Genomic DNA, 27,001 nt, shown 5'->3' with positions numbered 1-27,001 from the left:
CTAAGAATTCTACAACATATATTGTACAAATTTACATTATTTTAAGAGAAATCATACGCTTTTTACATTCTCTAGCTCTCCACCAAAAGTCTAAGCTATAAAAAACCCCTAATAACAAATTACTACCTAAACTCATTGTAATATGCAATTTTTAAAATTCCTGGATTAAGCAGGATTTTCCATCTTGATACTTGCTGATATTGATCTAATTCATATTTGATTATGCTGAGCTGCAAACGTCCATGGCAGCCCCTGCATGAGAAAAAGAAAAAAAAACCAAACATAAAGCACAGTGGAAAAATCATGAATGGGTGGCCAGAAAGCTTCCCTGACAGGAAGGCTATGAACTCTTTGAGAAGACATGCACTATTGCAGTCTCAAAACCAAAACCAAGTAACACCCATGACCAAAACCCCACACATCTGTTGTTCAGACCAATAATCAAGCACCAAAATAAGTGCAAGCTGCGACCAGTCACTCTGCAAGCTGAAGGAAGCTCACAACAAATGTGCTGTGCCACCATCATAGCTCCAGTTTCTTTAAGCATTCCTATTCAAGAACTATCAGTGAAAGGTGAAGTATTCAAACTCCATTTTATATCAATTCCCCTATTTTTTTTCTTTTTTATTTGCAATAAGGAAACAGAGCTCACAACCTCTATGGTTTTCTTTCTTTAGGGGTTTACAAGCTGGATCTGTAAGTATAGGGATAAATACCCCTAAAAGCCTACATATGAGAAGCAACAAAGGTCATGATTCATGCTTAGGACAGCTCTAACCACTTCAAGAACCCCTACAAATGTACCCTGAAAGACTTGCATTACCAATTATAACTGCCAATAGATAAGCAGAAACTGAACTATATGTACCAAAGCTGTTCTTAAACTTTGCCTCACAGCATCTCTAGGGAAAGGAAAGGATTAGACTTCAGCCTAAGTGAGCTTCTCCGGCCATGGTTTGAGCATGAGATAATTAATTATTTTGGTTTCCTTAATAGGATGCTTTATTATTCAAATTACAGACATTTTTAGAAACATCTTAGCATCTACAGTCAGTAAAAATTTCATAAACTAGTACTTTGTATATACAGTTTAATAATTGGTTGCATTTGAGCTTCAGCCTTTTTCTGACCAATAATTTAATGCTCTGTAAAAACTGTACGATGACAGTCTTTTCCATTAGATATACAATCCTCTCAGAAACTTTGAGGATGACCTCAGTGGTTAGCAACTTACCAGCCCCAAGCAACTCCTTCACAAATCTATTTTTCCTATTGCATCTTTATGTAAAACATTGTAATTGCAGACATATATGACCCACTGAATTATACCAGTTCTTCCAAACCTTTCTACTAGAGTCAGAGCTTTTAATTCAATACTTGTGGATTTCAGGACTGTGAAAGATGACTACAAATAGCATATTATACTAATCTAGTAATCTGTACATGTAGATTACTGAAAATTAACACCTCCACTGGAAAAAGACATTCACAGATGCCTTTTGGAGAACTGAAAACCACATATTCTAATGAATTAGCTACCACAGAAGGATGTAACATTAACTCAGTATCAGAGAAAAACCAGGCAGAGACAACTGGTTACCTCTCATGGCTAAAAAGATTAACATTTAAAATAAGCAAATAAATCTCACAGTTACACAGTTTGAGAAGATTGGAAGGGTGAGATATAACAGAAAATGGACTGTACCAGGGGCTACAGAGTCAAGTAAGGCAGATTTAGCCTTCTGGCAATTCAAACTTAAAGGCTGACTGAAATCCTTATTAGAGCTTCTGTTGTGGTAAATTATTCATTCTTTCTTAGTCTGAAGAAATTTTTTCCTATGTGTACATTCAACACAGCACTGTCCGAATTTAAAACAATATTGCCACTACTGTCTTGGTGCTAAAATATATGGCAATGGTGATTTTAAGAGGGATGGGTCAAGGTCAGTGTTTGCCTTTGAAGCCACCAGGCAGATACAGAGAACTAGAAGAAAAGCACAGAGCAGTTTGTGACTGTTATCTTCAAGGAAACCACTATCAGAAACTTCTTTGTAACTCAAACTGCAAGGTGGCAAGGGGATAATTTACACTGACAGAACAAGGCCTGGTTTGGGCACTCCCCAGCAAAAGCTGCCATCACCAACAGCTGCTGCCATCACGCCCCACAGCTGAGCCTGTTTGCTGAGGGTGTCTGGGTTTTACCCTTCCTCCAGATGCTCAGCCACCAGATGTAATGATACTCTAGGCATTATTGTCCAAGTAGAATATCTGACACCAAAGATTTTGCAAGTTCTGCCCTATACTCTTTAGGCAAATCTGAAATACTGCCAGCATGAACGAGCCACTTGACTTGGACAGGACAGCAGAAAAGTCCAGGCATCCTGGCCCTCAGGTGAAATCAATAATGACTTCAGCTCAGGGAGCAAGTTGAAGAAACCTCTCTAAACCATAACCATCAGAAAGAGCAGATATCTACTGTTTACTGAAACTCAGTATTTCATTTACAATGCCAAAAAGCACAGGGCTGAAGAACTCACATAAACAGACACTAACCTAGAATGCAATAGTACAACTGAGGCAGGCTCAACACAAAATGCCTTACTGAAACCGGAATAGGCTCAAATAATATCTGGTGTTAGCACTCAGTAATGCACTGATGAAAGCTATCTTCCTTGGAAGGAGTAAGATATTTTTGTCACAGTCTATTTGTATGTCAAAGGCTGTGAAAAACTGGTATTTCACATTTAAGTTTTTCTGAGTCTCCACTGATGATGCAATTGGCAAAAAAAAAGGTTCAAGTTGCAACAACCTGCATAAGGTTCAAGTACAAAACTACCAAAACTAGAGGTTCACATATAAGAGCCAAAGGGAAGCAGAAGACAAACACATGAAACTTTGAAGTGTTTTTACCACTAACACAACTTGGTAGGTGGTAGAGTGACCATCCTCTTTCAACGTGGCAGAACAGCAGCCTCCAAATTCACCACCTTCAATGTGCAGGACAAAGATCCTTAGATCCATGTTGCCTTTTGGAAATAATGGCTGAGTTGCTAAGACTGCTAGTTCCCAAGAACACAGTCCCCCAAAAAAACTGTTTTTCTTCCAAGTTAACCATCAGAAAAGCAGTTGAAGCAGATTCTGCCTGAACCACACAGAAACTTTGCTTTAGGTTGGCAACAAGAGAAACGTTAACACAGCTTTGGTTCCATCACAGCACACAGCAGCTCTAGCCACAGGCTCTGCTGTTACTGGTGTTTGGAAGATAACTAGGTATTCCAGAATCTCATCATACTCAAATAAAATTTGGCAACAGTCTACCTTCTGAGGTTTTTAGCGCTGATTTTCTCTCATGTCTTGTACATGTTTGATGGTGTCTTATTCTACTCATTTTAATCACAGCAATTCAGTGGCAGACTACGAACGAAAATGCAATAGAAACATTGCAGGCCCTGTAACAATAGTCAAAACAAAGATTTCCTACAGCAGCTGTCAAATTAATGACATCTCCAAAGCTATCTAAATACAGTATCTGGGCAGAAATCCAATTATGTCAATTCTGTCTGAATACCCCAAAAGAGCGTCCTACTGGGGTTAGAAGTGGAAATAATTTTAAGCGCAGATTAGCTACATAAGCAGCTCCACTCCTGAAACCAGAACAAGGGAACAAAAACCTGAAGGCATGACATTTATCTGGATGCAAGGGAGAGGGGAAAAAGAACTGTTAGACATCTGGCTAAAGGTCAAAGCCAATTACCTTCTCCAAATTTGCCCCCCAAGATAATAGCTTCCAGGTCCACTTCTTTGAAAAAAGACATACTGACTCAAGTCATTACAAAGATTTCTGCTTACCTCTTCATCCTCAACTACCATTTTGGTTTTCCCAAAATTTCTTTCTCCCGACAAAACACTAACAGCAGTAGTACAACATGCCAACTTCCCAGAAGCACAAAATAAATTTATATGAAGTTTACATAAAAGAAAATAATATTCCCCCTCACTTTGACAAATGGTATTCATTGACAAATGTATTTTAAGAGTATGATTTCTTGCTGCTTCCCTTAAACCATTTTAACTGTTGATTTTCCTTTTTCCTTGGAAGTGTCTCTGTTACTGTTTAATTATGTGGCAAATTCAGCTTGCTGAACCCTGCAACAGGATTCTGTTTATTCGTTGTTTTAAAACATATAAGGATCAAGGAAAAAGGGAAACAGTATTTTAATTCAACAAAGAAAAAAATATAAGGAATTTTTTTTCCTTCGTGGCAGGCACATTAAAATATAAGTTTACCTGTTTTACCTGTTTTTAAAATGAAACTATTCAAGAAACTGCTACGAAACGAAAGAAAAAAACTGTACATGCCAAATAACTGGAGCAATATATGTTGGTTAGTAAATACATTCTATCGAGAATCCCTTATCTCTATTACGAATAGATGAATAAACCTTTAAATATAAGTAAATGATGATTAAAAATAGCAGACTGGTTTAGACAAAGTTTCTAACCCTGATCTGTCCAGAGCACTTTCAATGGTAAGGATATAACTCACTTTATATATATTGCAAGTGCTTCTGGTATCAAGACAGTATAAAATTCAGGAGAGAGTAAAGCATTCATTATTAATGTGGCTAAATTTAGAACTGCATATTCCAAGCCTGTGCTTCTTACACCAAGACTCACACAATTAGAGTTGGGTATTTTTTGTTTCTGTTTGACTGATTTTTTCCTGAATACAGTCATTAGCGATACTCAGAAAAGTCTGAAAACAAGAAACTTTCTTGGTCAAAATGGGGAACATTCTAGAGTATAGAGCTAATTCAAAAAGAAATTCAAAGAAAAATGTAATACACAAATGCAGGGTTGCATTCCAGAACTCAAGATAGCCTCAATTCAAAAGCAGTGCCAATGAAGAGCAGCTACCATTTTCTTGGGGCATGTAGTCCCAAAATCCTTTTCAGAGGTATTCACAGACATCTCTTTGCAAGGCAGCAATTTTGGATATTACTGGTTTGGAACAAATTCAAATCAATAACCCGTATGTTTTCTGCTGTTAAAGCATAACAGAGAATATCAGACAACAATTTTAACTAAACTTCTAAACTAATAATAACTTTATTGTATTTACTTAGAATATACAGTTAAGAGACTGAAAATATAAAGTTAATATATATATGAAAATATACAGTTAATTGAAAGTATCTTCCAGCTGAATCACACAGTCAATGAGCCTGTCAGAAGCATTTTGACAAAGCCTAGAATGAAATTCTTCAGCTACAATTTTTCCTTTTTTTTTTTTTTTTAAGTTTAAGGATATATTCAATCAATCTATTTGTTTCCAGTTTAATATGAGATTTAATTTTTGCATTTGCTCTCTACAACAGACTGAGCACAGTACCATGAATCCTCCTTCATGTCACACAGGCACTGCAAATCCAATCAAATCCAATTACTACTCCATTAGGTCTCATTTAAATCCCATACGGTACGACAATAAACTGAATGAAATGAGAATCAGCACATTTTTCAACCATCTTTACAGTATGACATAGATGGCAATCATAGCTTAATAAAATTTCATTTACAAGAAAGAAAATTCAGAGCTACCTTTCTCTGCTAGGCATTTCAGAAAGATTTGGGAAATGCCTGTTCTTCCCACCATCCATTGAAAAAGCCAGTTGCTATTTCATAGTTCTCAAACAAGAGTTCATTCTGCTTGCAGCACAGAAGTTTGTGCTGGTCCCAATGCTCAAAACGTATGCAAACCATAACAACCACCAGATGAATTCAACATTTATTCCAATGGTGTCCCAGTTCTCATTTTCTTGTTTGCTAGGGTTGTTTTATTCTGTTTGTTGTTTTTTAAAGATTTCCTGGGTAAGGAACCTTTTGACACAGGGTTACATCAGGCTGGAAAACAGGGAGAGGGAGATCAAAACAAACTCACCAATCTGAAGGCTACTGAAAAGATGACTAAATTCTTAAAAATAAGCTCTTATCCTATCTGGATTTTAAAAACTATCTTTGCTAAATATTTCCATGTAAGTTTAGATAACTTTCATAAGCTCTGAATGCTTCACCAGTTCAGTGCAGTTTATTTATGGATATATAATGATCACGTGTCTCTCTCTTCATACAGTATTTCCCAAGCTCATCCAACTACCCAAAACCAAATGTTTATAGACGTCCAGGTCTGTCCTTTCTTTGGGAACAAAAAACTCAAAGAAAACAAATAAAAAAATCCCTCATTTGTAGTAGGCAGTCACAACAGTCAAAGCTCTCTCTGAAGGGTACACAAGAGCCTTGTTGAATAGCTCTTTCTCAAGAGCTAACCTGACTAAATCATCTTCCTCATGCAGGCTAGGAATCAAAATGTCACGATGCCATTTAAACACATGATCTGTTGTTAAAATACAAAAGCCAAGAAAACATATGCTGTCCACTTTCAAACACACATGCCAAACACTTTGTTTCTAGTACAGAAAGGCTTAAAGCTTCAAGAACAGACTTTAAAATATTTCAGTCATTTCATTAAACAATTCTTGTTATAGTTTTATTAAATTTTGTCCTTTACATGCCTACTGACAACCTGAGAAACAGATAAATTCCAGACAGAGAGAGAAAATGCTGATGGAGGGAAGGAGGGTAGTTAAGTAATTTCAAGGTTTGTACTCCAATTCCACAATTAAAATGGGAAGATCTGGGCCAGAACTTTCTCGGTGCAGGGGAGATTAGAAGACAATAACATGAGGTTTGGTTTTTTTTTTCCTTTCTGCGACAAAAGGAAACAAAAGGCAGAGGTATTTTTCCATGCATATTACTTGATCACGTGGGCTTTTCTGGTGTGTTTCCATAGTGTCTTCTGCACACACTTTAAAATGTCTTTATTGACCTGAAGGAACAGAAGCTTCGCTAAGAGAAATATGAAGACACCAGCTTCATGATCCAAACATCTTTGCCTAAAAATAAAGCTAAGAGTATCATCTCTGAGTTTTTTAAAACTAATAAAGATTTGAAAACACTAGATTGTACTTGTATACTTAAATAATTTTGAAAATTCTGGTTAACTTTAAAGGAGGCAGAACAATTTCCTCTCCTTTCTGTGTGATTTTAATGGTATTTGTTTTCTTTGTAATTTACCATTCCTTTCAGTAGACTATGATGGAAGTATGGATCCTTATGTAATAAGAACAGATCCTTTAGGGAAGTTACACATCTCAAACTGCAAAACAGCACAAATATCCCACATGCTTCAGAACACAAAGTCTATTGCCATGAAGCCTAAGAGCAACAGTCTCAAAAACTCACTGTTAATTACTAAAGCATACACACAATTTTGCTTTAAAAAAGTTATAGCAACCTTTCATTTAAATCAGCAATTATCACAGATGACACAAGTGCTTTCTTCTTGACAAATACAAAGTAGCCATTCCCAGTAAGAATTAAGTATTTTCAGAACTAGAACCTACAGACTATGAACATATCAAGTTCTCAAATTATAGCTACTGTATTTTTAGAAGCACTAGGTACCTTAAGAAAGGAGTACAACAAGCTTCATGTTCTTTGCACATTTGACATATGGTGGCAAACAAAAAAAAAAAAAAAGAAAGAAAAAACAGCCCAGGAACAGACATACTGTGTGAACAGGATTCAAAATTTTGGTGATGCTCCAAGATTCAGCAATAAATCTACCATGACAAAACAATATTAAGGATAAAAAGCATGATGCACCATCTAGTACTGGTTCTAACCCCATAAGTGGGGTACACCATTCATTCATTCCTTTGCCAAAAAAAAATTTATTCTCACCTTACATTTTACCAGCTTATAGTAACTTTACACGTGCAGGCTTTCTTCAACCAGAATTCTTATATTTCCTGCTGATGACAGGCATTAATGAGTTCAAGAAGGGTCAATCAATATTCGACACGTCAAAAAATACCCAAAACAAAGCAACTGGGGGCAATTTATTTTTATTAAAGACATTACTGTCTTACTTCATGAGATACAAAGGAAAGAGAGGACAGAAAAAAGACCAACCCTCCAGAGGACATAGCAACCAAAATCTCTAGCATGGGTTTCTATGCCTATTACTTATCAGTAACAAAATTTTGAAGTAGGTAGTGCCACACTTATAAACTGCAAGGATAAATGTTGCACACTTTGCTTAGCTTGTATCTCAGAAGCCAGTTTTAGCTTTGTCACCTAAAAAAGCTAGCTGGCTTCACCACAGAAACACAACTCCTCTTTTCTGCTAAATACAATCTGATGGGATCTTCAAATGAGCACTTTGGGTCTGAGAACCAAGCTCAAAATTGTCACAGGGCAAAAATGCCTCCTGTTTGAAGGAAGCTTGAAGGAAGAATCACCTCAAAGGACAGTGGTATTGTTTCTTTGTCCAGCCTTTCAGTGTACCCATAGGCAAAAAACTTTCTCTTTCCTATCAATGCTCTCCCTGGAGCAGAGAGGCAGGAGGACTGCTTGGACCTGATACTTTTGAAGGCAACTTACACTGGTGAGCAGAAGAGTAAGTAATCCTGATTTAAGCACCATCTTAAAGTTATTGGCACATGTTTATCAGTCGAATTTATAATAACAAAGAATAAGCCATTAGACTAATACACACACATCCACAAACTTCTAAAGGCATCTTGCGTGCCCATACAAAAGCTTTACTGCAAAATGGAACGAGATTGTGGGGTCCTCAAATATCAGAATCACAAGACTTCTGTGATTCTCAGCAGGGCAGGATTCCCCCCCCCCCCCCAACTCAAATGACTGACTCAGGCTAATTGCCGCCAAATGTTATGAAACAACTCTTCACTAAAAAAACCCAAAACAAAACAAAACAAGCCAACCACACACATCTATGATTTCAAAGAAAACTTGCAGAACTAGAAGTATGTGTAAATTGATGGCCTAAGGGCAGCAAGAGTTCTGCTTCAGGTCTACAGAGCTTCTCCAAACAGGACCAAGATGTGAATGAGAGTACAAATCTAGCAGGGATGTACTTTGATTGCTAGAGCATGCTATCACGTCTTCCTTAGTGCCATTACCTGCAATATCTACCAAGCAATAAAGCTTGGATGGGCATGCAATCACAATTTTATTTCAGAATTGCTCTTTGCTGGTGTTTTCAAAACAAGAGCATGGATAGCAGATGTAGTCTTTTAGTAAGTGGCTGGTAAAGATAACTCACATGAGAAGGTCAAGCAGTGCAAAAGTAGAGGAAGAAACAAGACAAAAACAGCCAAAATTTTGGAGAAACACTGAAAGACATGCAGAAATGTTTTAAGCAATTAGCAATTCCCTTCACAGACAGGGAAGGACAAATACACACAGAAGAGCTATGCAGAGCTTAGTTTTACTTAAACTGATGACAAGCAACCACCAATTATTACATCATTCAAAACAATTTGATAGAAAATAAGGGTTGGTTGGTAGTAGCCTTGGAAGAAACATCACTTTTGATACACCAAAATTTCAGAGATAATACATTTAAGAAAATTTATACACAGTAAAGGAAACACACATCACCTGCAATGACTTATTACACCAAAAGAGCTCAGGTTTTAGCTAAGGTTTTGTATTGACAGCTTAAACTATAATCCTGAAAGATAAAATGCTAACAAATTCAAGTCAGTCTTTCAGAAAGGGAAGAACTGGGGAGATGTTTGTAGCTAATTTTGATCCACATCAGAGACATATGATGAAAAGGTTCAGCATACAGGAATTCTTCAAATGGCCGACTACATGTTCCATTTTGTGATTTTTTCCAAGAGTTTCTTATCTAGGTTTCTTTACAGATATGATTATACACAGAATTTCTACAGAAGTTGGAAGAAGAGTTTTGAAACAAATGTATGAAGAAAGAGGACTAACTAACAAATTCACAGTGTACTAATACCCTTCTTAAACCATTTCAAAACCAGTTTCTATATGGATGGCAATTTAATAAGCGTATTGCCATTCTGACACAAAACCTTATGTTTCAAAATTGTTTGTGCATAAAAGCAGGTAAAGCTAAAAACTCTAAAATGTCCTTTATTTTATTCCTACCAAAACACACAGAAATTGCATTTCACAAATGCCAAATCCTTGATTTCAAATAAACATTACATTGAATACATACTTGGTGCTACATATGGTGCCACAGAATTTCAAAAGCAAAGAACAATGGCTTATTACTATTGTGGGAATCTCTATACTCCAGAAGTCTTTAAGTGGAAGACAGATATGAACTAAGATTTTGTATTTAAAAAAAACTTTGCTTAAATTATTTTAAAAATCCATTTTCTCAGAAAGAGGAAGATAGTTTGAAAACATGTAACACACCAAGAAAAAAAAAAAAATCACCAAAAAGCATTCAGAAAGAAAGAAGGGATATAGTTTTCTCCTCCTTGAAAACGCCATGAATTTTCCAATCATTGCCCACTGTCACCTACAAGAGGACATGCTGTCAGCATCAGGAACCCCTCACTCTGTGTCTGTTCAGGCTTCTGACTGTGACCTCTAACCAGAGAGAGCTGTCCCAAGGGCCAGAGGAGGATTCCACACACACAGATCCCAAGTGCAGCTCCTGGCCCTTCTGCCACTGGCAAGAACCACAGCTTCCTGCTTCTCGACCCATGAGGACATCCAACCTTGTCAAATTGATTTATTAAACAACACAGACCTAACAAATCAGTACTTTCTAGGAAGAAGGAAAACATTTTTCCACCGTGTGTGAGAACATCAGAAATGTTGGTAATCATAAATACACGTAAAACTGCTGCTTTACATCACTTCAGGATCATTCCTTTGCCGTCACCTTTTTCATACAACTGGAACACACAACATACTCTTTCATTCAAGGTCAGAAACAGCAATTAATTGGCACACAGAAAATTAAATTGAATCATGGAGATGACCTAACACAGAGGAAACTTAGAATCTTATGAAAAGCCTTGGGGTTTCACACAAATCAAAGAGCATGAGGCTGTGCATTGGAAGTGATCATGAACAGTTACTGTATCAAGGTACATTTTTTAAAAGAAAAATTTGGAGGAAAGGATTTAGTAGAGTAACATTATTTCCCCTGTGAACACTCTCTTATTGTTAGAGGAAGACAGAATTAATTTTAACAAATTCGACCAGCTAAGCAACTACTGTGGCAAAATATTAATCACTCAAATTAGCTATCTCACAAGTAAGTTTCTCCCCCCTTTCTACATTAAAAAAAAAAGCCTTCAAAATTAATTGTCTTTGATTCTGAAGAAAATTCACAGAATGGTGTAAGCTGATCACACAACTGATCTTAAGGAACTACCTTAATAGCTTGCCCTCTGCAAGCAGGAGATGCTTTTTCTAACCAAAACCTGATACAATTTCCCCAAACATCTCTTCTGCATTTAAAAAGTCCACATAAAGTCTCCAGGATTAAAAATAACCCTGGTAGAAATACCTTCAGTAATGCTTCCTGAGCTTTTATTAACCAACAAAAGCTTAAGAAATCTACTCAAAGTACAATCAATACAGCACCTTTTAAGGAAGCACAGCATATACAAGAATAACAGTTCAACAATACTTAAGAATTAAGTTCAGGCATCAAAGTCTGAAAGAGAGGTTTAGGCACAGAAAGGGTTGGAAATTAAGAATTGAAAATGGTAACAGTTGCCAGTAGCAAAAGGATGCTCAGTATTTCTTACCATCTCCCAGAACAGCACAGCAGCAGATAAATCAACAGTCCTGCTGAAATTAGTGCATATTTTGAAACACAAATTACTTCTATACCTTGATGCATTAGCATGGTGGCTCAGAAATAAGCACACAACCCCTCCAGCAGAATTTACTTCAAAGCCTTCCCGTTCCTCTGCCTACAGAGCTCGGCAACAGATAAAATTGAGAATGTGGTTTTCATTCATTTCTTCCAGGCACTCTAAAATTCACACATGCACCTCAGAGTGGCTTGAAATCTGGTATGCCATATGGCAGTACACTTGTCATTTCCAGAAATATGTTGAATATGGGTTCCAGAGATATAAAGCCCCAATAAAAAAATAAAAAAAAGGAAAACAAAACCAAAACTCCTGAAGCCAACAAATTCTGCTCAAACGCCACCAGCTTTATACTATGTACAACAGGAGAGCCTGGGCTTTGATCAGGCTTCAAAGAACCTCTTCATTTGCCCCAGAAAATAAATCTGATGCCTTATCTTGTGGAGGCTCATTTCCCTACTGTTTTGCAACTCTGTAAAGTTATTTACAGTTGCCTTAAGTGAGACTGAAGTAGAAATGATACATCAACATCAATAGTAGATTTATACAAACATATTGCACTTGGAGCACAAAGTAAATGACTTACAAGTTGCAGAACAGGGGAGAATCAGGATCAAGGGTTTTATGGCTATTCCACTGTGAACCAACTGAAGAAGAAATAATTACTTCTCATTCCTGCATAAAATGTTTAATGGTGCACATGATGAAGCTACATTCAAAAAAAACCCCAAAAGACCAAAAACCCCCGAAACAAAACCCAGAAGAATTAGCAAGCAGATTTTAAAAAAACCCTGACAAAAGAAATAAGGCTCTCCTGCTGGCTGAAATAATCACACAGTTTCCAAGCTCAGCAAATTAGAGCGAGATTTCAAAAAAAAAAACTGGCGGAGCTGAACTAAACATCTTGCTGTTGCCAAAATGAGCAAGTCCTGTGCTGTAGGTAGAAATCAACTAATTCATCCTTCTACTATCATTTCTACTTTCCAGGGGTGTCTAATTTGCATTATTTGCAATCTGTGATTAAATGATCTTTCTTTTCTGAGAAAGAAAACTCAGACTAGCTGAAATCAAACAACATTACATGACCGGAATGACTTTTCTCCTTGCTCTTTTCTTTCACAGACGGAATCACAGATACAGAGAAACAGGGAATCATTCACCTTTTTGCAGGCACATACAGGTCCTCTCTTAACACCTCATATCGCATCTTGAAACTAAGTTACCTTAACAGACAACTTTTTACCCCAAGGATGAAAATTAACAAGGAGTAGTAACTGTTGACAAGACCTGCTTTGGGGGTGATACTATGTTTTTAAACACATACAGAAATCAAGGAAATAGTCTTACTACAGAGGGATAGATTTTAAAATCTGTAACAAACTTCCCATGTGTGTATTCCACAGAAATCCTTGGTTTGGAGACAAGCGTATGTGTGCTATTTATCCAGCAAGCAGAGGTGACTTGGAAAAAGATGGCAGGTGGAAATACAGGTGATTCTATTATCAGAGTCCAATTCAGACCTACTGCAACATATCTATGAATAAACAAGAAAATCGAGAGCATTTCCACCGTATCTGGGAGAGAATATTTGCAAGCACCTACAACAACTCATGGCAGCATCAACTGACATATGTTACATAGCAGACACTCTTCCACTACACTAACCCATCGAGCTCATCCAAGACCAGGATCCATTCAGCTGCTCCAGCTGACAATGGTTTCGGCCACGCAGAGACAAGACTACCACATACCTGCCACTCACATCTCCTAACAATGAGTGTATCTGCTCATTGCTGCTAGAGGCAGTGGGCTTTGAGAAAGACAGGGCTTTTTCCCAGCCATAACAAGCACAGAGCTGCCAGCCGCCGGTGTTGCCATTTAGGGAAGCTATTCCTAGAAAAGCAAGATAAATGTGTGGGCCGAGCTGAAAAGACAATGTAGAAACTAAAGCAAGCAGAAGAGTCCTCTGTAATACAAGAGGTGAAGAAAATCCCCATGTCTGCTAAGATGTAGGCTGAAGAGCAGATCTCTCCCCCAACACACTCCAGAGCCAATAATCGGATTTTTCAGGTACACTGAGCTTGTGGGTAAGATGAAAAGCAGCTTCCACATGCCACAGCAAAATTTTACTGTGCCCAGCAGACAAATGAAGTAAACTTCCTGAACATTTTAATATTCATTGCAAGGCAGAATAAAACCAAACAAAAACCCTAGAAAATCTGCACTTTACCGAACTTCCCATGTACTTTGCAGATTGCATTGAAACCATCTGCTGATGCTCCCAGAACAATTCAGGAACCACCAAAATCTGTGTTTGACAGGTCCAGACCTACTGTAAAGAAAGGAAAACCTGAATGACTTCAGCATGATATATAAAGGTTTTCCTGGATAATACAGATTACATTTCTTCTTTAATCATTCTTTCAATAAAAGCAGTGTGAAATTCAACTTCTATGGCATTTTTAATTGTAGGTGTAGAAAACAAAAAAGCTGTCAGCTGTTGAAGCCTCAAGCACACCACCATCCTGCCACAGCTATTACTACGCTGGTAGAAGAACTAGAGAAACCTAGAGAAACAGTTCTCTCACTGGCACACCTAAAATGCCCAAGAGCCAGAACTGATTCTCAACTGTGCATACACTTCTTTTAATCATCATTTTCTTCTTCCCATATGTGCCTTTCTTTACAAAGTCCCAAATCCAAACCTCAGAAAAGTTAACCAAACACATTCATAAGTAGCTTGAGTATCATAACTCAGTTGATTAAATATTTGGAAGAGTTTACCTGGTGGCTTTGAAGTGCAGCAGAGGACCAATTCAGGGCTCTGCGAGCGGCAATATACTTCTTGAGGATCTATCAGTAAAGTGGTAACAACCCTTTAAGTAAAGTAAGGCCAAAAGATTCAAGACGGGAAATGAAGCTATAAACAGTAAGAATGCAAAAGTTTACTTCCTGTATGCAAGGCTAGCAAACTATTACAACATCAAGGTATGTGCCAGTCTTTTCCTTTCTTATTTACAGGTTTAGCCTTTAATATGTCCTGTGCACTTTTCCAAGCTCTTGCTACCTATTTTAATTCTATACTTAAAGATCTTCCTGCATTCCGAGACAATTCTTATTATTTTGCTTTGATGCTTTTTTCCCTTGGATGTTTTCCAGATGAAGTTCTAAATTGAAGTTCAGCAGAAAAACAGTCACAGCACTACATTTCAATAACAGAAGCATTGAAAGTGTGGCCTTCAGTGTATTAAAGTCATTGCTGGAAGCTACATATGAAAATATATTACCCACCTCAGAAAAACCTCCATTGTTATAATTTGGTCATTTCACACACCAGTGATCAATCTCAGCTGAGCACATTTTGTAAGTCCATACATAATGATAAAAAATTAGACATACCAGAGAAAAATTTAAGTCTTTCCTTTGTGAACAGTTTATTCATCTAGTGATTTTATATAAAAATCACTTTTCTACTGTTTCTTGGTATGAAGCTAAACAAGCTGAAGATATACAAATTGTTGGTTACAAGGGTCAATGACTCAGCAACCTGCATTACGTCCACTTTGCAGCAAAAGCTGATATCCACAAAACAATTACTTTAAAAACAAATCTTGGAAGTATGCCCAAACGAAACTTTTTAAAATATACATATACATTTAAGGCTACTAACTGTGAATCATATATCCTTTGTCTAACTCTTCCTGAACTCAAGATTTCTATTTTCCAACTCTCATTCCTTTACCTGCCCTTTAAAATTTGTAAGTTTCAGACCAATGTTGCATATAAAGTCCTCAGAATCAGTAACAGTCAGTAAGTATACTACAGCATATCTACAAGCTGAAAACTCCAGGTTACATTTCATTTCAGTACAGAACAACACAGACTTTTCAGAACAGCAAAGTTCTGAAAAAATATTACAGAAAAGAGCATATCCAGCTATTGGAAAACAGAAAAACTGAAATAATATTGCTTCCACCATTCCCCCAACATCCTATGAAACTGGGATCCAGTGCTGAACCTCATCACACAATTCTCTCTGGGGCAGCTCTCCCACACTATGAAGAATGGACAAGCAGAAGGAGGAGGATGTACAGTGAAGGAAAGTACAGTGTTATTTTTATACAATTCGTCTTAGCCCAAAGCCAGTCCATACTGGTAAATCCTACCCCAATTTGGACCACATTAAGTTCAGATTTAATTAATCATTCCCAAATACCAAGTTGCAAGCATACACATATGAAGGTAGGAAACGAGAACATTATATTCAACAGAATAACCTGTAAAGCACCCTACAGTTACTCCTACCCTGAGCAGACATAAGCGGCAAACTTCCTTTCTGTGACTGTGTGCAACTACAGGGTTAGAACAGTGAGCCAACAAAACACTAACAAAAATATCTTCATCCAAATCCTATTCACAGCTGTTAATTTAATGGAAAGACTCTTCCGGCATGAAGAATACATGAGTAATAGCCTCCACGGGAACTTTAACAGCAGATCGTTAGACAAAGGGCTTCATAACACAGCAGCTGGACGCCATTCAGCTACCCGGCAGCCCCTGTGCTGCATGGAAAGAGTGCATTAAGCAGAGGATGTGATTTCTGAGGCACTGACCTGTGCTCCCCGGTGCTGCAAAGGGAGCAGAAGGGAGATGGGGTAAGGAGGCAGATTTGGATGCTTTGAAAGAGGTGTTAAAGCAAAGGGCTGCATGATGCAAGACAACATATGATGATCAGTAGCACGGAGCAGCTGCAGGAACACAGATTTCTCCACAAAATAGTTACACACGGTCATTTTAGCCTTCCATAAATTTACAGTACTTCAAATCAATGCCACTGAAAATTCTAGAAAAACAATGCAAAACACTTATTTATTACATTTCCCAATGTAAAAAATGTTTTTTCTTATTTAAGGAAGGATATGTATTGACTGACCCATGTGGGAGCCCAACCCAATACCCTAACACAATTCCAGAATATATTCATAGAAGAAGAAAGTTAAAAACAATTATACAGAAATCTTGTAAGCAAGGGTTCAAGTGTATCCTCATTTCAGAAATCTCATCAACTCTAATTCTGCACATCACATAACTGCAATGTTCCAGTCAAATCTTACTCATTCCCAAATGTGTGCAATCATGTTAAACAGAATACATATTTTTCTAGTTTTATCTAATATTTTATTTTCTTTGCTTAAATATTTCTGCCATATGAATGGATTACAGACAACCCTAAAACACGTCCACTCACAATCAAGGCTATTCCCAATCCTAATTATCTACAAAATACAGCAAAATGGAAAAGAAGGAGGGAAAAGATTAAGCAAAGGTATGGGTGATCACCATCAGTTTAGACAGCACAACAATAAAGATAATCACCAACTAAATCAAATTTCTCTTGAGTAAGTATTTACAGATTCATAAAATCAAACTGTACTTACCTAAGAAAATCTAAAGGTGCATCTACACAACTGCCAAAACTAAGAATTATATTTACACCAGGTGCAAGTATTAATATTGAGGTTTGGAGTTTTGATTGTTGTTGGGTTTTGTGGGGGTCTTCTTAATATCTAGTAGGCACCACAGTTTTAGAACAACAGTATCAGCAATTTAAAAATCCACTGAAATCCAGCTGCTTAACATCAGGCATGACATCCTGCAAACTAGGCACATCCCTCACATTCAAAAAGCCTGTGGCAGGAAAATGGTGCAGAAACAAGAGCCAAGGGCTTCTACCATTCAGGTGGGCAACAGGCAGGCAGAGCTGACCAGGGAGTGGCACTGGAAAAATGACCTCCTCTCTAGCACAACTCCACCTTGACTCACCCACACTCATGACTCACTGACATCAGATTCAGGATTGCTACTTTTGAAGAATGAAGCATTTAAAATTTTATTACCTGCTTTGCAAGCACAGTATAATCTACTAAATACCAAGCTGTTTCAAATGCTATGTATACTCAGTAATGGTACGTATGCCATTGCTGCAGAAGAGTAAGTCAATGGCCATTAATTCAGATTGCAGTTATGTATGGTATCTTCTTTTAACCACAAGTATATCACTTATATTAACTCAAAGGAATCCAAATGACCAGCTACTTAACCACTAAAATTATCTATCCAGAAAGAAGGGAAAAAAATATCGAAGAACAGAACAGACAAATCGCAAGGGCAAGTTGAAAAGACTTTTATAACAGAACATTGAAATCGTGTCTAGCTGCACCACTGAACAATCTAATACAGTTAAAACATGGGGGGCAAAGCATTTTAAAAGTTATGAATTTCCATGATCTGCATTAATATTTTTAAACCTTGATTCCTCCAAAACAGGAATTACAAACCGCAATGCATTTAAGAGCTTTTCTTGCATCACATTTTAGTTTTCCCTTTTTTTTCCTGTTCTCATACATTTTGGTTTTCTGTTTCACATTCTAGGTTTCTATGTTTTTAAATTATACACCAAACTAACTAATTCCTTGTTTCCCCCCCGAGGGACTAACTTCCTATTCCATCAACTTAAGCAGCCATTATATCAAGCACTGCCTGATCCACACCTGTTCTACAACAGCTCAGTATTACTGTTCATTAAACAATCCTGAACTACTAGGAGCCACACTGACATTATGGGACTGCTGGAAAAGTAACGTCATACACAATGTATAGGTATAAAGTCTGTCTCTAAACACAGTTATACGCTGTGTAACACTACAGCAGAAGTTCAACACATAATTCAATACACATATCATGACAAGTAAAGAATGTGTAACTAAAAAAGAATTGACCTGCAATGTAACTGTGGTTCTTGTCTTGGAAAAGAGGTACTTACAGCTGAGCTTCATATTTTGTAAATAAGAGACATTCATTCCAATAGGACCACCAGGGCTACTAAGCACGTGCTTGCATTTTCACAGGGCCACAGCAATGGAAGGAAAAGTTGGGATACAAAACAAAGAATGAAACTTCGGCAAAGCTTTGACATTGCGCCTTCCAGAGAGGTGAAAGAAATATCTGAATAAAATAAACATCCAGAATCTCCTGTCAGCAAAACCAGAAAAGATCCTAAAGGAATACAACCAAGAGTATTACAAGACAAGATTAACAGAGGAAGACACACATTGTCACAGTAACAACATTACCCAGACTTTAACAGTTTCCTGCCATGGGAAGTCTATAACATTTGAGTTCATTATGATCCCCATGCATCCCTTAAGAGCCTCAAAGCTCATAAAAATGGTGTGTCATATTTTGATACTTGTGCTAAACACACGCTTTGTGATTACCAGTGTTTAAACTCAATACAATCCACACAGTCCTTACTGAGATATCTGATTAAATTTCTAATATTCATGAACTTGAATTTTAATATTGAATGCTCAAAATGATTTAAGTCTTTTGATGTAATGGAACATAAGTCATTTAGTGTCAAGTGGAAGGCAGACCCTTTATTATAGCATTAATTATTTGGGATATTAGCATTAATTTCTTTCTCTATTTGAATTAAACGGAATTCAAAACAGTGTGAATTTATGAATAGGCCACAATATAATTGTTTCTATATTATCCCTGCAGCACTAGCACAAAGACTGCCAACAGACCTGAAAATGTAAAGGAAGGAGATCGATCATCAATTTTTCTTTTCTTTTTTTTTTCTGAGAGACAGAAAAGGTGATGCTCAGGATGTTTATATTCTAAATGCCTTCACTCTTTTTTTGAGGTAAAAATACACATCTTTATACCTATAAATGCCACCTACATATTTTTGCATTCAACATGCAATGATTAAAGGAAAGCACACTTAAACAAGACATACCATAACTACCCTCTTTTATGACTGGAACAAAAACATTCTTAATTAAAACCACAAAGCTGAAAAAATAGCAGGGATTTTTACAAAATTTCAGTGCTCACTGGGAAAAATGCTATGTTGCAACTTACATTTCCAAAGTTGGTCCATACACAGAATTTCAAGTTCTGGTAGGAAGGACTAATTAAAGATACAAACATGGGACTTCCTTCCCAGCACCTAAACGGTACCAGTTTTCAAGTCACTTATATTACAGGTATAGCCAGACAGTATTGCTATCAAAAGTAATCCATAACTATAAGCAAATAAATACACCACCATGCATGAAAAACTGCTGTTTGCAGATCATTTGAGTCAGTTACCAGAGCACTAGATACTGACAGACTGTAATGCAGTTTAACATTCCAATACAAAACACACAAAAACCAGCATTTATAGGACTTTGCCCAACTTACAGGACCTTCTTCAGTCCGGTTAAACCAGAAACACCTGGCCAACCGAGACTGCACCCTTACAAATAAACAACAGCCAAGACTATAAATAAACCAAATAAGCCATCTGTGCCACTGACTGCCCCTGTTTGCAGCCCATCTACACAGGTGTCAGCTCCTAGCCCTGCACTCTACAGCTGAACTACCATGGAGTGTTTGTACCATCACTGACTGACAGCACTAACACAAAATGAAAAAAATCAGTGAACAGAGTGCTCGCTTCCAACTTAACAAATACTCAAAACCTATCCTTCTGGTTTTGCTGACATTTTTACTAAAAATACTGAAGGCGTCTAAAACACATGCACCTTTGAAGTGACTGGATGAAGTTCAACTACCTTTTTTTCCTCTTCTACTATTTAGCAAACAAACTTTCAATCTAAAATTACCAATTATATTTTAACCAACATTAAATCTATTTAAAATGAAAACTCAAAGGATACTTGTAAAAACAAACTAAAAAAACTCTGAACTCAAACTCAAGAAAAAGCCTACAGTAATTTTTGCTAAGCTAAGTGGCAGAGTGCATTTGCAGCAGCCCAAGTCTCCTGTGGTGGAATCCAGAATTCTTGACATGCCATCATTCAAGACCTGTCAAATTTGATAACACTCTGTGTGTGTCTGGAAGGACACCATCCATTCAGGCAAATGAACGTGTCATTTGTTGTCATGACAGCTATCAAAATTCAGCCTGAGAGCATATCATAGAGCCACATATCTCTCCTTCTGCATTAAAAGGTTGAAAAATACTTTCCTTGTCGTCATCTGAAACATCATTAGGATGTCAACTAAGAAGTCGGCTCCCCTGAAACAGCAGTGGCCCAAGATGGCACTGGGAGCCAAGTCCAACACACAATGGATGGGGGAGAAAACAAGTGTGATGGATACACCGCTACTGCATGAACAGGAAGGAAAAACCTTGCAGCCATGGTATGCTGAGGGTGCTCTTACTGCATTAAAACCAAGAGGTCAGTATCATCAATGCTTGGGACTCTTCTTAGGTATCAGTGACAGGTTTTGCTAAACCAGAGGCTTAATTTATTGCTGGTTCCTTGAAATGTTTATTACTCCAGAATCCGCTAAAAAAATTTAAGAGTAATACGCCAGTTTAACTCTCCATATACAGAGTAAGTTTTAACAGGATATAGTGTTCTTCTCCTCTCCCAAACCTGTGAAAGGACTGATGGAATGTTTTATTTTACTATATAGTTGACTAATGTTTAACTGGTATACAAAAAGCATTATTTCAGCCAACTTTAATTTGACAAGGATGAGTTAGAAAATCCCACCACATTTCATTTATAGTTTATATGCCTAATGAATATCATCGTTCCTTTCTAAACCTTCCCACCCTTCCAAGGATCTAATCTTATTTTGAAGGAAAGGTTCTAAAACAGTGTTCAATGACTTTTTGAAAATAATATAAATAAGTACAATATAGTTAAATCCAAAGAGAAATTGACAAATTTTTCTCCAAGAGCTTGCTTCTATTTTCTTAAAAATAAAACACATACTTCTTAAACGCTGCACTGCTAGCACAACCAATAATCCCACTCCAGCATGAGTAAAACGCACCTGCTTTTGTTAACCCTCTTCCTGTTTTCCTATAGGGTCTGATGGCTCCTCCATATTTGCACAGAGCTGATCCAGCATAACCCATAGGGAAAGACAAGCAAGAGACAGCACTCAGCTAAAAGCAGCTTCTCGCACTGTAAGAGGACATGACCCAGCGTCAGCAAAGCATCCGCATCCTCTAGCTTCTCCATAAACTTCAGTACCTGCTTTCACACTTGTGTCACTTCTCTTCATTAAGGCCCTCATAAATACTTTGATCATTACTAGAATGTAGAAACTTCAAACAGCTCAGAAGGCTAAAATCTGCCTTTGTAACAAATAGGTAATAAACTGAAGGCCTGCTCGTTTATTTTTGGTTATTGATCCATCTTGGCTAATCAGCCCAGTCCTGGCACAGCAAGTACCATCCACATCAACTCCAAGCACCACACAATAGATACCTCTGAAGCAACAGAGGAAACCAGTGCCCCACCTATCCAAACAGCACAACTGCTGAAACACAACAGGCTACCTAACTATATTTCCTTTCTTGCTTAAACATCTTATGTGAAACAAAGTTTGTATTTCATTTCATTAATTAAAAAAAAGACTTTGAAAAGGAGGTTGCCTAAGACAATTGCTACCCGATTCTGTAAACATACTACATTCACCATTTTTGTCTGATAAAATTTCAGCCATATTCTATCTGTGGTATATCTCACTACCTGTTTTCACGTCTGCTTCTATGGTTGTGCATACTTTGCACACGGTAACTGATATGAATTGAGGAAAAGTGGGTAAGGTAAAAACACACCCGAATAGCATTTTATTTTGCACCTGTATTTTGTCATGATTGTAAGAGAAAAGCAACACTTTTGAGAATCCAGGGATCTGCCAAGCATGCCATGTTCACCACACTGTCTGCTCCACCGAATGATCAACAGTAGTTACATGTCACCATATTAATACTGGCTAATGAGATCAGGACCAAAACCAGCACAGCAAACCTATAGTACCAAAAAGTCTCTAAACCACAAAGTTTGTTTCTATAACTGTGAACAAATACAGGCTATACCAGCATGCCCGAGCTTCCACTCTAACATATGTTTTTCTTAGCATGAGTATTTCTAAAACTTTACTGACACCAGGGTTTTGTGTATAGCTGCAGTAATTTAAAATGCAATGGGTTGGTATTCTCTAATCAAGATATATTCCTCTGTATCTGAATTCTTAAAATATGCAATACTCTATTAAAGTTTAAAAATGTACACTGTCAGGCCACCTCATTGCACACAAAGTTATTATTTATGCTGGGTTTAAAATATGAACTCCATTAATGGTGAGAAACAAATTAATTTGTTGTGTCACATATACCTAATTGAATATAAATATATATATTTCATATTTCAATGCACTTTCAATTTACTCATGCCATTAGCATTTATGAAACAATTAAGAATCCTTATGATAGAGGAAAAAAGATTACTTCAAGAAAAAAAAAATTTAACATTTGGAAGAATTACTTTACCCACCACTGAACAGAGCAACAGTTTAATTGGGCAGAACACCGATGACTATATTATTATGAGAAAACTAATGGGTCTAATTAATTTGCAAGAAAATTTTAAATTGGAACTACCTAAAACAGAAATAACTTCTGGATTCCTGGGCCAATATGCATAAATCTGCAAAGCAAAACAAACAGAAAGCTCATTTTTTCAAAAGGTGTACCAGGATCTCATGTACTAACTTTTTCAAAAGACTGGACAATGGTTCACAGGTGAAGTGATTAGTGCAGGCCTCATTTCTCCACCTCAGGATGAAGAAACACTGCTATTTCCCACATTACAAACACCATCCCAGCTGTCTCTGAACATTGTTCACTTCAGGAGCTAGTAAGAATCCTTGACTTTCACTCCCTGGAAACTATTGTTCTACAACATTTCTCTATACCTAGTAAATACAAGGACAAAGAGCACTGCCTTTAAGTTTATTATTTCATGAGAAGCAGAAAGTAGCTCTCCTGCAGAGTTCCTCAACCCTCCGCCTCTCTGACACGCCAGATGACCTACTTTGGGGAAGCAGGGTGTCCAGCGACGAGCACCCAGCACCCCACCCCTGTCTGACTAAACTAACTGAAACACGGCAGCACCTGGTTTCACAGTTTTCAGCTATCTAAAAACTCCCTTAAACACCTCTAATAAATCCACATCAGTAATCCTCCTTCCTCAAAACACACTGGGAATGGGGGGTTGTGAATAGCCACAGCTTAGAAACCATCAGTCCCTCAATGCAAACAGAAAATATTTTTCTAGAACATGCGCTTTGCATTCAAAGATGCCTTGGTTTTGATTTCAAACCTGCGGCAAGTAAATTGATACAGCACCTGTCTCCATGAGTCTGGAAGCAGCTTTTATGCTCAAGGAGCATGAAAAATGCAGATACTCTGGGTAGTTTTGCTGCTGCTCAAGACCACGACCAGCAAACAGAGCTATCTGGGTATCACTTTTCGAGGCACTACTGTTATAGTTTCTACCAAAGAAAGCCATGACCACTGCAAAGGATTAACATACCAACAACAACACAAGGCACAAAAAAACAAAGGCTGGAAAAGCAGCAGACATGGCTGACCTTGTCTCTCTTCTTTAGCTACAGAAGATGCAAGGTGACACCGAAGAGAACAAACACCTTTCCATAAGCTTCCAGACAGCAAGCCAGGAAACTAGAGAAGAAAAGACAGGAAGGGGAGGTGAGTTCCCTTTCTGTGCAGCAACAAGGCAAAGGCTGAAGTTCTGAATTTATCATATGTTCAGTAACCAGGGTGCAATAAAAAGGATCATCCAGACTATCAAGGGCTAACTCTGCTGTTAGTTTTGGGAAAATATAGCAAAAGTGATTTTGTGTATCTTTTTTTTTTTTTTTTCACAAAAGCAATCGGAAACATAATCTGGTAGAAGTAAGAGGCAAATGCAACAGCTAATGTTGCAATACAGAACAACAGCAACAAGCTCTTGCATATAATGAATCTGTATCTGTTTCATGGCCTATATAAAAATATTTGCTAATTACAGCCTTGATCTTCATGGTACAGGTGCCTTCTATTGCTACATTTATTCACTGTTCCCAAAAGTGACATCTTCTGTCAAAGTCACAAGAAGAAAGTCAGTTACAAAGACAAAGCGATCTGCTCAACTTCTTAAACAGACTTGAGCAAGACAGAGGATTTTGATTTCCAAAGTTGTGAAATCAATAGTTCAGAGAAGCAACAACATTGCATCAGAAATTATAATCCTAAAAATTAAAACACAGTACCATTAACATCATCTATGTGGTGCAGACTGCTTCAGATTCCTAAAAAGCAGTGGCAAAACAAGTACTTCCAAACAGAAATTCTTCATAATCTCCTACCCAGTAAGTCCTTTCAAATTCTTCCATGTTAAGTTACTAATCCAAACTCCCGATGATACAAACCACGCGTGGTTGGGCCATGAAAATTGGTTTTTACAAAGGCCACTACCACATTTCATGAAAGAGAAGTCTAATTCTCCCACGTTGAGCTGCTAGAACAGTAGCAGTATATTCCTCAGAAACAAAAATGCTTCATGGGAAGGAGAAGGGGAAGAAACGCTGTTCAAGCTGAAGAACACTTTAAATTCTTGCCGACTTTCAGTCACCATTTAACTTTTAAAACAACAAAAGGTTTCACTTTGTTTTACAAAAACATGACAGCTCCGAGTGAAATATTACATGGAATTCAGGGAATAACCCTGATGCATGCAGAGGGCCACATTCACGGTTAAAAAACAGTGGAAGATATCAACATAGGAACTAGAACTGAGAGCACTCATGATCAGCCAGCTGTGAGACCTGAATTACAAACCTGAATCCCAATCTGACAACCTGATCTGAGATAGGCCAAAGTGCCTACCCCACCAGGAAGGGGTAGCTGTTAGCCTGGGCACATTTTTAACTAAAAACAGGGCGAGAAGACTTACAAACTTCAGTAATTTTCTTCCCAAAACACGCAGGGATGCGCTTCACTGAACACTCAGTACATGAGGTGTAATTTTACCTTTGTGCCCTTTTCCTACACTGGTATCAACTGGGGCCACAGTGCACCGCGCTCCTCGAGAAAACCTCCGGCCTCAGCCCTACTAAAGTCGAAAGTCGGTGACGGAAAGAAAAAAGAACCGAGCGGGCCGAGGGCCATGTCCCCGCTGCAGCCCGGTGTGCCCGCCCGCCCGCCGGTCCCCGTGCGGGGCGGCGGCGCTCCCGCTCCCGCCCGGGAAACTTTCGGGTTGCGCCGCGCTCCGGCCGGGAGGCGCTGCCCGCCTTCCCCCGGCGCTGCCCCGCGGCCGCCGGATACGCCGCCTCCATTCACCGGAGCCCCGCGAGGGGTGTGGGGGGGTGGTGTCCCGGCCCGGCGCTGCCCCCCGGCCGAGCGGCACAAAGCAGCGGCTGTCACACGCACACAGACACAAGCAGCAACTCGGGAGGATGAAGGAAGGGCCGCCCCCGACCCCCCCCCCCCCCGCAACTGGACGTGGCACACAAACACGTCCTCCCGCTCCGGGCCCCCCGTGCCGCCCCCAGCAGGTACCGGCCCCCCCCCTGCGCGGGGCGGCCGCGAAGCCTCGGCCGCCCAGGTGACACCCGCCCTTCCCCCGCTCCCGGCGCCCCTTCCCCGCGTCGCCCCCCGCGGTCGCCACAACTTTGCGGCGGGCCCCAGCCCCCGCCCCGGCCCCATCCCCGTCCCGCCCGCGGCCGCGCTCACCTCCGGCCGGCCGGCGGGGAGCGGAGCGGGGCGGGCGGCGGCGGCGGGGAGGCTCCCAGCCCAGGCGGGCTCCGCTTCTTTGTCTCCTCGGCGGCGGCGCCCGCTCGCTCCCCCTCCGCTTCCCTCTGCCCTTCCCCGGGCGGATGCGGGCCGCGTCCTCCGAGAGGGGCCGGCTGGCTCCCCCCCTTCTCCTTCCTTCTCCTCCTGCGCTCTTCGCCGGACGCGTCCAAGGCCCCGGCCCTCGGCGGCGGCAACGACGGCGGCAGCTCCGCTCACTGCCTTCCCTCTGCCTGCTGCGCCCGGCGGCGGCGGCGGCGGCCCCTCCTCCGCGAACCGCCCCCCCCGGCACAGGCACAGCCCCCGCCCCCGCCCTGCCCTTCCTGCCGCTGCCGCTGCCGGGATCGCGCGGGAGGAGCTCCCTGGGCTCCCCCTTGCCCGCCGGGAGGGCCGCTGCTCCCCCGCTCCAGCGCAGGAAGGACGGGCAGGGACAGCCTGGGTGGCTACCTCCCCTCTGCGGGAGGACCTCTCCGGGACCGCGGGGCGGGGCAAAGGGGGCCCTGCCCGGCAGGAGCGCTCTGATGCCTCCTGCCCCTCCCTGGTCCCCGCCCAGCCCCGTGAGACCCGGCGCTCC

General features: G+C 39.4%; 1 protein-coding gene across 2 annotated transcripts in view; it reads right to left on the bottom strand.

Moving 5' to 3' along the window:
- The window catches only part of NCK2 (NCK adaptor protein 2), an 86,745-nt gene extending 60,048 nt beyond the window's left edge, over nucleotides 1-26,697 (bottom strand). Inside the window, exons 1-2 of one of the 2 annotated variants that reach the window (XM_039549236.1) lie at nucleotides 26,371-26,697; nucleotides 24,228-24,318 (exon numbers count right to left, since the gene is read on the bottom strand). The gene's annotated coding sequence lies outside the window, so the exon portion shown is untranslated. The remainder of the gene's footprint in view (nucleotides 1-24,227; nucleotides 24,319-26,370) is intronic. The other variant, XM_039549227.1, reaches the window with a different exon arrangement.
- Between the last annotated feature and the right edge of the window lie 304 nt (nucleotides 26,698-27,001).

The sequence above is a fragment of the Corvus cornix genome, chromosome 1 (assembly GCF_000738735.6).
Source record: "Corvus cornix cornix isolate S_Up_H32 chromosome 1, ASM73873v5, whole genome shotgun sequence".
NCBI lineage: Eukaryota > Metazoa > Chordata > Aves > Passeriformes > Corvidae > Corvus > Corvus cornix.
This window is presented reverse-complemented; position numbering and strand designations above follow the sequence as displayed.